The 14,344-nt window shown below is 36.7% G+C and overlaps 1 long non-coding RNA gene across 1 annotated transcript; it reads left to right on the forward strand.

The window, feature by feature from the left end:
• The first annotated feature begins 12,020 nt into the window (after positions 1-12,020).
• On the forward strand, positions 12,021-13,663 carry LOC131258242 (uncharacterized). The gene is made up of 3 exons (XR_009178012.1): positions 12,021-12,158; positions 13,341-13,468; positions 13,580-13,663. It is a non-coding gene; the product is annotated as an uncharacterized LOC131258242 (long non-coding RNA).
• The last annotated feature ends 681 nt before the right edge of the window (positions 13,664-14,344 follow it).

Below are 14,344 nucleotides of genomic sequence, written 5' to 3' on the forward strand. Positions count from 1 at the left end.
AATTTATTGCTTTAAAAACATCTGAAAATGATTTAAACTATGATTTTGAAAACTCTGAGGATGATATGGCTCTTTTGGCAAAGAGATTTTATAAAATCTTTAAAAGTAAAAAGAGGGTTGATTTTCAAAAAGCATTTGATAAAAAGAAACCTAAATCTAAAACTAGAAAATCTTTAAAAGACAGTCAATGTTACAACTGCCATGAGTATGGGCATTTGGCTAACAAATGTCCTAATAAGGGCAAGTCAAAAAAGAAAAGTATGATGGCTACTTGGGATGAGTCCTCTGATTCTGAAGTCTCTTCTGAATCAGAAGATTCTGAAACTGAGTCAGGGTGTGATGTTAAGGCCCTTATGACTCTAGCCAAATTCACTTTTTCAGATAATGATGACTCGACTAATGAAGAAAATCTGAATAGTGAATATGAAAATGAAGATGATCTTCAAGATGCTTACAATGCCCTATACAAGGAAAGTTGTAAAATTGCTATGAAATTAAAACTTCAAAAAGGGAAATTTTCTAAACTCAAAGAAATTTATGAATCCCTTGTTTTAGAAAAGTCCCATATTTCAGACTATTTTAAAAAGACAAAATGCGATTTAGAGTTTAAAACCTCCCAGTTTGAAAATCTTAAATCTGAAAACGAACAACTAAAACATGAAGTCTCTTCTCTCTTGAGTTTAAAGGAAGCCTGAAAATATGCCCAAGGTGATCCTAAATTAGAAAAAATTTTATCTGGATCGAGAAAATATGGCGATCGATCCGGTCTGGGCTATGACAAGAGTGTTCCTCCTAAACCAAAGAATACTTCTTCCACGTTTGTAAAGGAAGAGATCTTAAACTGAAAAGGGAAAGATCAAATGTTTTCTAAAAACTTTAAGTCTTTTCAAAAACCTAAAAGACATATCAACTATAAAAAGCAAAACCAAAGTCGTTTGGCAGAAAAGATAGTTGATCTACTTAAGGAGCTTCTAAAGTCTAACTCACTAGGTCATACTTATAACTCTTACAATCGAAAGAAGACCCGCTATCCTCCTAAACCCAAAATGGTTATGAAATGGGTTCTAAAGGTCACTTGCTTAGTTGCCCACACCCCTTTCAAAGCAACAAGCCATTCTAAGTGGTACCTAGATAGTGGATGCTCCAGGCATATGACAGGTGACAAGGCTTTATTCACCGATCTCAAAGACATGACTGACGGTTCAGTCACTTTTGGAGATGGTAGCAACTGCAAGATTATGGGCCAAGGTACTGTTCAACTCTATAACCTTCCTTTGTTTAAAAATGCTTTATATGTTGAAGGTCTAAACCATAACTTGCTTAGCATATCTCAAATATGCGACAATAACCATAGTGTACGGTTTTCTAATCAAAGCTGTGAGATACTAAACAACAAGGGTTCAGTAATACTAACTGGACGTAGAACGTCTGAAAACTGTTATATTGTTAGCGAATCCAGCTCATCTAATCAATCATGTTACATGGTCCATACAGACGAGACTGACTTATGGCATAAACGCCTTGGACATGTACACTACCGAAATCTATATAGATTGAGCAAATGGGAACTTATAAGAGGTTTAACCAAACTACAAAAATTAGATAAAATATGTGGTGAATGCCAGATTGGCAAACAAACAAGGAACTCACACAAAAAGGTGAATTTCAATACCACATCAAGACCACTCGAGATTCTCCATATGAACCTAGTAGGACCTACCAGGACGGAAAGTCAAGGTGGCAAAAGATATATCTTGGTAATTGTAAATGACTTTACCAGATATACATGGGTAGTCTTCTTAAGGGACAAATCAAAAACCTTTGAAGAAGTAAAAAAGGTTCTTAAAAGGATTCAAACTGAAAAAGGTTCTCAAGTCAGTAAGATTCGTAGTGATCATGGATCTGAATTTGAGAATAGCGGTTTTGAGAAGTTCTGTAGCGACCAGGGAATATTACATGAATTTTCAACGCCCAAAACTCCACAACAAAATGGAATAGTTGAAAGGAAAAATAGAGTGCTTCAAGAAATGGCTAATGTCATGTTGAATAGTATGAAGCTCTCTAAGAACCTTTGGACTGAAGCAATCAATACAGCTTGCTATATTATTAACCGAGTTTACACTAGTAAAGGTAATAATAAAATGGCATATGAAATGTGGTTCGATAAAAAGCCTACTGTCCAATACTTTCGAGTTTTTGGCAGCAAGTGCTATATTTTACGAGATCGTGAAAATCTGAGAAAGTTTAATACGAAGAGTGATAAAGGGATCTTTCTAAGATATTCTTTAAACAGTCGAACTTATAGGGTTCTGAACGAAAGGACCAGTGTGATTTAAGAATCCATCAATATGGTCATTGATGATCACTTAAGCACACCTGTCTCAAGTTCAGATAATGATGAAGTTCTTGTAATTGATAAACCTGATACTTCATCTAATCGGACTGATTCTGAACAAAGGATTGTTAAAGATCATCCAACCATACAGATTCTTGGAAACCCTCTCACTGGTGTTCGTACCCGTAGACAACTTAAGGATATATGTAATTATGTATGTTTTACATCCTAGATAGAACTATCTAACATAAAAGAAGCTCTTGTTGATGAAAACTGGATCGTTGTGATGCAAGAAGAACTTAACCAATTTGTGAGAAATGATGTTTGATATCTCGTACCTAGACCTAAAGATAAACACATCATTGGAACCAAATGGATTTTCAAAAATAAGTCTGACGAACTTGGCAATATAATTAGAAACAAGGCTAGGCTAGTGGTACAAGGTTACACTCAAATTGAAGGTATTGACTATGATGAAACCTTTGCACCAGTAGCACGTCTTGAATTAATCAAACTCTTTATATCCATTGCGTGTTTTAGAAAGTTTAAGATTTACCAAATGGATGTGAAAAGTGCATTTTGAAATGGCGATCTGCATGAGGAAGTTTATGTTGAACAACCAATGGGTTTTGAAGACCCCAAAAATGTTGATCATGTGTATCGTCTTTAAAAGGCACTTTACGGTTTAAAACAAGCTCCTAGGGCATGGTACGAGAAACTAACAAAGTTTCTATTAAACTATAATTTTCAAATGGGATGTGTTGATAAAACTCTGTTTATTAAAAAACATAAGGATCACATCTTATTAATACAAGTCTATGTTGATAATATCATTTATGGATCTACCTGTACTAACATGACTATTGAGTTTGCAGATTTGATGAAATCTCAGTTTGAAATGAGCTTGGTTGGGGAATTGAATTATTTCCTCGGGTTGCAAGTAAAACAAAAACCTGATGGAATGTTCATTTCTCAATCTAAATATGTTATGAACTTGATTAAGAGATTTGGATTTGAGAATGGTAAGAACTTTGATACTATGAGTACAACCTTAAAACTCTCAAAAGATTCTGCAGGTAAAAATGTGGATCCGAAATTATATTGGAGTGTGATTGGTAGTCTATTGTATTTAACTGCTAGTAGACCAGATATCGCTCTAAGTGTTGGTATTTGTGCTAGATATCAGTCTGAACCTAAAGAATCGCACTTGACTGCTGTCAAGCGGATTATACGATATGTCGCAAGTACTGTTAATCTCGATCTCTGGTATCCTCATGAGACTAGTGTTCAATTAGCTGGGTACTCGGATGCTGACTGGGCTGGTAATCTTGATGATCAAAAATCAACCAGTGGTGGTTGCTTTTATATCAGAAACTGTTTAGTTTCTTGGTTTAGTAAGAAACAAAGTTCTATATCACTTTCAACAGCTGAAGTTGAATATATCGCAGCTGGTAATGCGTGTACACAGCTTGTTTGGATGAAACGTATGCTAAGTGATTATGGAATTAAATAGGATTTTATGTTATTATATTGTGATAATTCCAGTACCATAAACATTTTGAAAAATCTAATTCAGCATTCTCATACTAAGCTCATTGACATTAGATTTCATTATATTCGGGAATTAGTAGAAGAAAAAGTTATATCTTTGGAATATATTCCTACCGAGAATTAATGTGCTGATATTTTCACTAAACCACTCGACAAAAGCAGGTTTAACAAAATGAAATTTGATCTCGGCATGTGCATTTTAAAATGATTAATTATGCCTATTTGTATCTTATTGTATATATTTGCTAGTTTAGTTTTCAAATCTTAAAAAATATGTAAAAATTAGATTTTTTGGCCTGTACTCGACCAGTCGTGAGTATCCACGACCAGTCGTGAATCGCGTGGATCCACTTAAAATTTGGAAAAAACATCTTCTTCTTCATTTCAACTTCTCTCTCCAACGAGCCGACACACAACTAGTCAAACCCATCTTCCAAAATCTTCAAGGTTAGTACTCCATTTATATTTTTCTTGTAGATTTGTGTCTAGATTGCTTCTATTTCTCTCTTGGAGTTGTCTATTTCAAAGTTAGTTGAGATTTGGAGATATTCTTTTGAAGAATCGGATTTGAGAAAACCCATTTCTCAATCCATTACAACTCTTTATATTCTTGAAATCATTGTTGCATATGGCTTCCAGAGGAAGAAAATCAACATCCCGTGGTCCGTATTCCTCTTCCATATCAGCCCCTATCACTAAGCGTCATCTTAGGGCTCCTGAGGATGATCCATCTTATGTTCGGGACATCCAACTGCGTAATGTTATTGTTGAGCATCCTGTTGATATTAATCATGTTATTCCTTTTGATATTTTTCCTATGCTTCAATCTGTAGGTTGGAATAACTTATTGCTTTGAGGTGGGCCAGCATACCGGTCCATTGCCCAATCCATGTTTGCATGCATATGTGCTTTCTCTCTGAAAAATTTAACTTTTTCTATCTCCACAAGAGAAGGGCCATTTGAAGTTGATCGACATTTGATTTCAGCCCTTATGGATATTCCAGTGAATGATGAGGGTATCCCTATCCATACTTTATATGATAAACCCTCTGTCACTGAAAAACGTATGCTGACTAATGACTTATGCAATTTGGATGTACAATGGACGCATAAAGGGAATGCGCTTCCCTCAAGGTATTTGTTACCCAAATACAGAATTCTTCACAAAATTTTTGTGTCTAATTTGTATCCTCGGTCGGGTAACAAATCTGAATTGACGTCCTTCATGGTTCGTATTCTTCATTCTGTTGTTAGAGGTGTTAACATTTGTTTACCATCCTTGATTTGTCACTTCATCATTCAGTTTCGTCTCCATCCTGGTCATAGTGACATTCTTTTTGGATATTTAATAATTGTGTTGGCTACACATATGTCAGTCAACATACCGGTTGGAGAGGCTCCTATCCATCATTTGATATTTAACAATTTCAATATGAAACTGGATTACCTTCCTGGCCAAGGTGATGGTGTTGGCGGTGCTGAAACTGAACATGAGGAAAAAGCTGGTGATCTTCCTCCTGGTGATATTAACATGGATGATATTTTTGAAGAGCTTGAGTCCGATTCTACAAATGATCCAGATTATAAGCCTTCTTCATTTGATGTACGTCTGAGTGCATTGGAAGATAAAGTTGAGGGTCTAAATGTTAAAATGGAAAACATGTCTGTTGCCCATGATTTATAGTTCAAATATATGCGCAAATATGTTAGGTGCTTGAACAAAGGCATGCATCAATTTGACCCTTCCATTCCTGCTCCTTCATCTGGGTCAGATTAGTATTTTTAAGTTTACTGGTTTATAATAACTTTATTACTCCTAACTTGCTTTAAGTTTGTCACTCTCTTTAACTTAACTCAATCTATGCATTATGTGTGTTGCTTATGCTATGTTCTCATATCTTGACTAGTTACCTCTCATATTTCTCATTGGTTATTTCTTCTCTGCCATCTATTTTGTGCTTCCTTTGTCATATTGTGACAAAAAGGGGGAGTATGGATATGTTATAAATATGTATATGGATATGGATGTTGTCATGAGGAGGGAGTAGCATTGTATTGTATATTATTTTATGAGTATGCTACTCAGGGGGAGTATGTGCAGAGGTGTGAGTAGAAGCGTGCAGAGGTGGACTGAATATTGATTTACAAGTCTGCAGGATGCTGGTTGATAATAAATGGTGCATGATTCTTTAATTAGATATTCTTTGTTATGTAACATATCTTAAAAGTTTGTTTTGTCACTAATTTGACAAAGGGGGAGATTGTAAGTGCCATAATTTATAGCCCTTTGTGTTGTCAAATTTGTGGTGCCAAAGACACTGTTATGAAGCTTGCATCTGTGAAGAACAATGCTCTACTCAAGATCAACTTAGGTTGACAAGCACTGTTCACAAGTCAAGAATCTCAAAGATGCTTTCAAGTTCTACCTCAAGATCTCAAGAAGCTTTCAAGTTTGAGCTCCATCAAGACTTCAAGCTTCACTACTTTCAAAGGTCACTTGTCTCCTATGTTCAATGTCCTTACTTTACTCCTAAGGTATGATTGACCTTAGGTTGACCTTTAGAGTAGGTCATTCTGGATACATAATTCATATGTTTTATATAAGTGAGTTTGGTCTGTTCTAAGACTAGTCCTGGACTTTGTTCGACTAGTCCTAGCACTGCTTCGACCTATCTAAGAAATTCATGGATCAGTCGTAAGTTTGTTATAAAAATTAGAAATTTTCTATTAAGCTTCGACTAGTCCTGGGGACTGTTCGACCAGTCGTAGGTACAGTGTCGACTGCATCTTCGACCTCTCGTAGAGCTACGACTCAATGTATAGCGTTGAAATTCGACTTGCTTCGACTAGTCGTGTAAAACCTGCGACCAGTCGTAGGAGACCTACGACCAGCCGTAGACCACCTACGACCAGTCGTAAAACTACCAAATCTTATCGTGCCCAAAATTTTCAAATATCTGTTGGTTTTACGACCAGTCATAGAGGTCCTTCAGTCGAAGGTGTGATTTGATCACCTATAAATAGAGCACGAATCTCAGAATAAAACAAGAACTTCAAGCTAAATTAATTCGGTCTTCTGAGAGATAAGTCGGTGCTCCATTTAAGCTAAGTGTGCATATTTAATATTATCTTTCTTTAGCTTTGTTAATTGATTTTGTTTCTTGCATTCCAATCTAATCTAAAAAGAGGAATTGTTGCTTTCCTTTTTCTGGAATCAAAATCAATTAGAGCTAGCCCTTTTGTTTTAATTTAAAATCTATTAGAACCTAGAACCATTATAAAGTGAGTATTGGACATTGAACTTTGACATTCAAATCTCTACTCCGACTTGGTTCTTCTGGGTTTCTACGACGAAGGAGAAAATCAGGTATTTTACAATTTGTGTAATTTACTTTGTTTGGTTTTATTTAAGGTTAAGCCAGAAAAATCTCAAAGTTATTGGTTATCTGAGGAGAGCCAAAAAACTTAGAAATGAGGGTTTTTGAATTGTGTAAGCCCTTTGAAAAAAGACATAATTGTGAAGGTTTTGGGTGAACCTGTGAAAACCTATTTGATAGTGAACGCTAATATCCCCTGTGTGAGGATATTAGGAGTGGGATAGCATTCTGTGTGGCTGTTGTTTAACAGTTGGTGAACACACAGGCGAACTACTATAATTCTTTGTGTTGTGGATGTGTGATTTATATTTCCTATTTTTTATCATTCAGAATTATGGAATGTATGTGTGGATGTGAATGTTGTAAATTTTACATTTCAAGCACAGTGGGGAATGTTGTAATAATTTATATTTACATTTCAGCATTATATTTTTTCTATCTCTTTATTAAGTTGTGCTTCTGTTTCTCTATTTGTTCTAGAAATAAGGTTGTCCTACTATAAACTTTGGTTTTTGGTGTAAGGTTGTCCTTAGAACAATTTGTGTTTCTATTTCTTTATTTTAGTTTGCTTTCCATTTTTATTCTGTGATTGGTGTATAGTGTTATCTATTCTTTGTTTCATATTCCGTTGTATTTATCTTCAAATTTGGCAGTCCTATTCACCCTCCCCCCCCCCCCCCCCACTAGGACATATAGCTTGGCCATTTCACCCCATCATCAAGCACGATAGGAGGAATAACTGAATCCATATCCTCTAACTCACCTGAACTAGGCTGGTTCTTTTCTGGCTTACCAATGTCTTCTATACAATGATCTTCAAAGAAAACCACATCTCTGCTTCTGACGAGCTTCCTCTCAATCGGATCCCATAACCTATAACCAAACTTTTCATCATCGTACCCCATGAACACACACTGCCTGATATTCATATCGAGCTTGGACCTCTCGTCCTTTGGTACATGAACGGATGCCCTGCATCCTAATACCTTGAGATGACTGTACGATGGATCCTGTCCAGTCCACACCTTCTCAGGTACTTCTCCATTCAATAGGGCTGATGGAGACTTATTTATCAAATACATCGCCATGTGCATTACTTCTCCCCAGAATGTCTTCGGCAACTTCGCATGGGATAACATGCATCTAATTCTCTCTACAATGGTGCGATTCATTCGCTTAGCTACACCATTATGCTGGGGGGTCTTGGGAACCCTCTTTCTTGTAGTGTAGGGACTTATAGTACTCATGAAAGTCGCCAATGTATTCACCACCATTGTCAATGCGGATGCAATTCAATGATCTACCTGTCTCTCTCTCGACCATAGCATGAAACAATTTAAACACACCAAAGATTTCGTCCTGAATTTCAAAGCATAAACCCAAACCCTCCTAGATGCATCATCTGTAAAAGTGACAAAATACAATACCCCACCCAAGGTTTTTATCCTTATAGGACCACAAACATCAGAATAAATCAAATCTAATGCATGCACTTTATTAACATGAGAAATAGATTTAACGAATGAAACTCTATGTTGTTTCCCTGATAAATAATCAAGACAGGTTTTGAGAGGTGTACCTATCACGTCTGGAAGGAGTCGATTCGTCGCTAGTAGTTGAAGCCCTTTTTCACTCATGTGACCTAGACTCCTGTGCCAAATGTCAATAGTTGAATCTTCCGCTGCGTTCAACCCACTCTTACATACACTGACACTTGCCTTATAAAGGATATAACACTTCTTTCCTTTGGCCACTATCAATGAGCCCTTGATGAGCTTCCAGTGCCCACCAACAAACCAGCTTTCATAGCCATCATCATCCAACCTTCTCGTCGACATCAAGTTGAGGCGAAGGTCTGGGATATGCCTCACATCCCTAAGAACCAATGTGCAACCCACATCGGTCTTCACACAAATATCATCGACCCCTACGATCTTTAATACCCCAGAACTTCCCATCTTCACGGTCCCATAGTCACCTGACTTGTAGCTTGTGAAGAAGTCCCTGCGTGGAGTCACATGAAAAGAAGCTCTTGAGTCAAGCACCCAGTCGATATCCTGACTCGTACCATGAGACATATATCATGATCTGCTAAAAGAATAACTATAACGTCGCTATTTGAAGCGACTGCAGTGGAATCTGATTCGTCTTCCTTCTCCTTTCATTTTCCTTTCTTGTCATTCTTCTTACCATGATATTCATGCTTGTAGTGGCCTTTCTTGCCACAATTCCAGCATTCAATATCCTTCCTGGTACTTGACTTACCTCTTGATTTATCTCGGGCCTTCCTGCCCTTCCTGTTCTTTCCTCTCCCCCGTTCCTGTGTCACAAGGGCCTCTTGCTGAGTAGACCCCTGAGACTTCCTCATTGTCTCCTCATTGAAGAGACAACTGGTTACCTATTCCATAGATATCTTTCCATCTGACGTGGAGTTACTTAGAGACACCACCAATGTCTCCCAACTGTCAGGCAATGAACTAAGCAATAGCAAAGCCTGCAATTCATCATCCAGGACCATCTTCATAGCGGAGAGCTGGTTCACTATATTGCTGACCTCATTCATGTGCTCAGCCACAGAACCACCATTCTTGAACTTGAGATTCACAAGTCGCCTTATTAGAAAAATTTTATTACCGGCTGTCTTCCTCTCATACAGCCCTTCTAATTTCAGTCATAGGCTAGCGGCTGAGGTTTCTATAGACACATAGTGGAACACAAAATCATTCAACTATTGTCTAATAAACCCTACTGCCTTTCGGTCCATCTTCTTCCAATCATCATCAGATATATCCTTGGATTTTGCTGATATGCCTAAAATTGGAGAATATAGGTCCTTGCAATAAAGCAAGTCCTCCATCTTAGCCTTCTAGATGAAATTCCTGAAAAAGTATCAACTTCTTTTATTTTTCATTTTCTTATTTATGTAATTATTAAATGCTTTTATAATTTGGTGGTAGACACTCTCCGGCACATATTATCACAAGACTAAGTTGAAGAATATATCTTTCAGGTTTTGGCACTATTTGTAGGAGACTATTGGAAAAACAAGTTGTAGTCACATCCCCAAATTTGGTGAGTTGATACTTGTTTGGATGCTTTCCAATTCAATTTTTTATGAGCAACTTTCTTCAAAATATGTCAAATTTAGGAGTGGTGCAATTCAAAAGTGAGTCTAATGAACAACCTGCTTAGATATATATAAAAACCTCAAATAGAAAAAAAGTTCATGCCTCTTTTGGAAATGTGTGGCAAGAGCCCTACTGAGTTTTTGTTAAGAAACCCTACGACAAAACAGGGTCTGTTAAAAAAGAAGATAGCTAAGCTTTATAATGCCCACATCAATTTCAATCTTGTTGAGAAAAGAAGATAGCTGAGCTTTATATTCTGTTAAAAAAATGTGCTTGGACAATCTATGATAACTAGACATTTCATTTCAACAAAGATGCAGGATCCAAGACCACTATTGTATTCACATGTTGCATTACAACATGAAACACCCTGGCCATTATCATCTACACATTGTAGATATTGATGAAAACTATAGTTCTGACAATGACCAGAGATGTATCTGTTTCATCAATGGTAGGAAAGATTGAAAGAAACAAACACACACACACAAACACAAAGCTCTGCCATATCTAGTTCAGTTGTGCTAAAGGGAGCGCCATGGGAAGTCAAATCGCTTGTTAAGGAAATGAACTCGAAAATGAAAAACTTTGCTTCTTCAGATGGTTACCTCGGGTATTCGTATTTCACAGTTGGTAGCTTCATCAGCTGCAACAGAAGGGTTGGTGACCATGCCATTTGTGACTTCTTTAAAAAATGCTTCCTCAGTTGATAACTTTGGAGCAGTAGGGGTCAAGCCAAGAACTAGAATCGGACCTCCATGGCTAATTGGGATCCTAACATCTTCCACACTTATCCAGTTCTCATTGTTTACAACTCTTATATTGCTTCCTGCTACATGCTCTATGAGGTTTGGTTCCTTGGTCAGGTTAGCCATCAATTCTTCTGCCAAGTTAACCAGTAAATCCCCTGTTGCATTAGCCTCTGATACATTTATCAGATCAGCCAGTGGTTCCTCTGTTACTTTCTGAAGATCTGCATTCTCCCAGTCTTCAAAAATGATGATTGTATTCTCGGTTTACCAAGTCTGGAAACACTGGTTTGGGCTAGGCTATCATAGGATCTCTCCGTTAATTCCTTTGAGTATGAACTGCATGTATTAGTAAATTTTCAGAAGTTCAAACCCATATTTAATCATGATTAAATTTCAATAACACATCTAGTGGCTAATTGTAGAATTATTTCTAGCAAAAAGATTGTTCCATCCAAGCCCACCTGCCCAGGTGTGTTTATTTGCACCAACTATCATGAAATTTACACCATATTAGATTGCTTGATCATTAAATATCATGAGCTTTTGTTTGGTTTGCATTCTATAATCTATAATCTACAATAATTTATCTAAACTCAATCTCTTGATTTAGAACTTGTTGCAAGTTGAATTTCAATCCTATTATGAAGCTTCAATTAAACTAAATATGATTATTTTAAAACTGATTTGAAGCCAATTTTGTAGCTGTAATCTAAGAAGCATTCTTATAGCTTGATTTAAACAATCTGTTATGTTTAAGAACATGAAGTGAATTTTGCAGTTTTTCATTTTGCTGGAGTATGTGCTAGTTTAATTCTTAAAACTGATTTGAAGCCAATTTCGCACCTTTAATCCTCTTCTTTACAGAGATACTAGCAAGGATGCTCATGAATTCTTCCAGTGCATGCTGGACAGGCTTCACAGTTTCTACGTGAACTTGAAACTGCAAGATGAGCCCTCATCTTCACATGCTAACAGCTTCATAAACCAGATTTTTGGAGGCCGTCTTAGAAGCCAGGTATTAAGCTATAACAGATATACTTCTTTAGCCCTTTTTTAAAAAAATAAAATAAAATCTATACAAATCAGATATGACCATTATTAAATACGTGAGATTGCAAACTAACTATTTATTTATTTCATTGTAATTTTCTTTTGAATATCAACTTTAAGTTTGCAACTGTGGCCATTATTCAAACTCCTCTGAGCCTCTAATCGATCTCAGTCGTAGACTACAGATCCTCAAGATTTTTCTTGCACCCATTAACTTGGGGAGATTTTCTTCATTCACAAGAGTATTTTGGATAATCCCAAATTTACCTGGGATTCAGAAATTTTTTCTAATGATTGATATTCGGTATACTCTGGGTAACCATGACAGGAAGTGGGAGATAGTAGCTAATGAATGAGCTTAGAGGTTGAGTCCAAACCACTTTGGACAAGGATAGGCTGAACTTAGAAGCCCATGAATTGAACCCGGTCTTGAGATTCACACCCAATAGCTAATTGCACAACCAATAGCTAATTGTTATGTAAGATGGACATCAGATAAACAATAGTTGTTAGCCAAAATCAAGCCATTGATTCCTCAATAACTGCTTCCATTTAATGTAATTGCATCGATTACATACATTGGATGTTTTGTTTCTTCATTCAGTGGTATTATGTCATCCAATATAACACTTCCATTAGGAACAAATTGAAACATGTGAGGCCTTTCCTGCATAACAAATGGTAAACAATGTTGAAACTAGACTAAGGAAAACTACAAGGAGCTAACAAGATGAAAACTACAAGCAAAACAGCAATGAAACTTGGCATTTTTAATCCTTGAGCTGGCATTTCTTTTAACTTCCACACTTGTGTTGTCCACATGCTTGGTTGGTAATGCGTGATTTTTATAACCATGCAGGGACTTCCTTTCTCTTTAATGACACTTAAGTATTCTGATTTGGCTGGATCCTTTCATATTGTTTTTGGTTTGTCTGGTGACTCTTATCAGCTTACCTATGGGCAGTGGCGGTAATCTTTGTTTGGAATTCAATTCACTTGTGCATCCAAAAGCGGCCTAAATCAGCTTAACTTAGTTCAAAAATAGACACGGATACTCTCATTTCTTATTTCCATCTTTCTGATAACATCGTCAATGTAGGTTGATTTGGGATTGCCATTGACACCAGGGAATGTGACTGTTCTCCAGCTCAAGCTAAAGTGAGGAAGATATTTTATACAAATGTTCCTGATGAATATATGCAAGCTGTTGAAGATCTAGTTGTCCCAAGGACTGAATTTGGTAATGCATCAGAGAAAGAGCATTACCATGTGAAGGTATTATTTTAGCCTCTGTGGCTACTTTTTTACTATTTCCATTGAATACATGTAATGCTCAAGGTTTTTTTTTTTTTTTTTTTAATTATTATTATTATTTTTTTAATGTAGGTGCTTGACAAACATGGAGTGACTCTTTCATGCAAATGTTCGACAACAGAAAATGGTGGAAAACTTGAGCTTCATAAGGCAAGTATAACGCCTTTCTCTAGTCAATATTCATAACTAGATGCTATTAGTAAAATGCATGTGCATTGCATTTAGGAAATAATTCAAAGTATGCAAAAGAACAATAAAATCATAGATCGCTCCATGATTTATATGATCGAGGTTAATCTGTGTATGTTGATTGCTCTTTGGGGACCAAAATGTGTCCAGAAATGGATCCATCCACACATGAGTGAACCATTGTTCTGTCCATTGGATGGTATACATGTCAAAAATCCAGCTCATTCATCAGGTAGTGTACACTTTGCACATGCCCTAGGCCAAAAACTGATGTTGGTCTGCTAATCAAGGAAAATTATGCTTCTATGAGAAAAATCCTAGTACACTGCACATATACTCAGGCCAAAGATCATCTTGCTCCTTTGTGATAAATGGGTTGGGAATCTTAAGAATCGGATTTTTGTGAAGGTTTTAGCATTCTCAACCCCAAGGATTGTGTATGGAATCCACGAGCACTTGGTTCTCAACTGGTAATCCTGGTTGGGAGGTTGGGAAATACAGACCGTTGATCCGATGGGCCCTGCTGAAATGCAGGTAAGATTCTCACGTGCTTGTGTAATTAGTGAATGTAGAGGCGTCTGCAATTAGCATGAAACAGAATTTCTAGATGAAACAGATCTCTTCCATAAAGAGGAATTAGATACAAAA

This window comes from Magnolia sinica, chromosome 10 (genome assembly GCF_029962835.1).
Source record: "Magnolia sinica isolate HGM2019 chromosome 10, MsV1, whole genome shotgun sequence".
Classification (NCBI taxonomy): domain Eukaryota; kingdom Viridiplantae; phylum Streptophyta; class Magnoliopsida; order Magnoliales; family Magnoliaceae; genus Magnolia; species Magnolia sinica.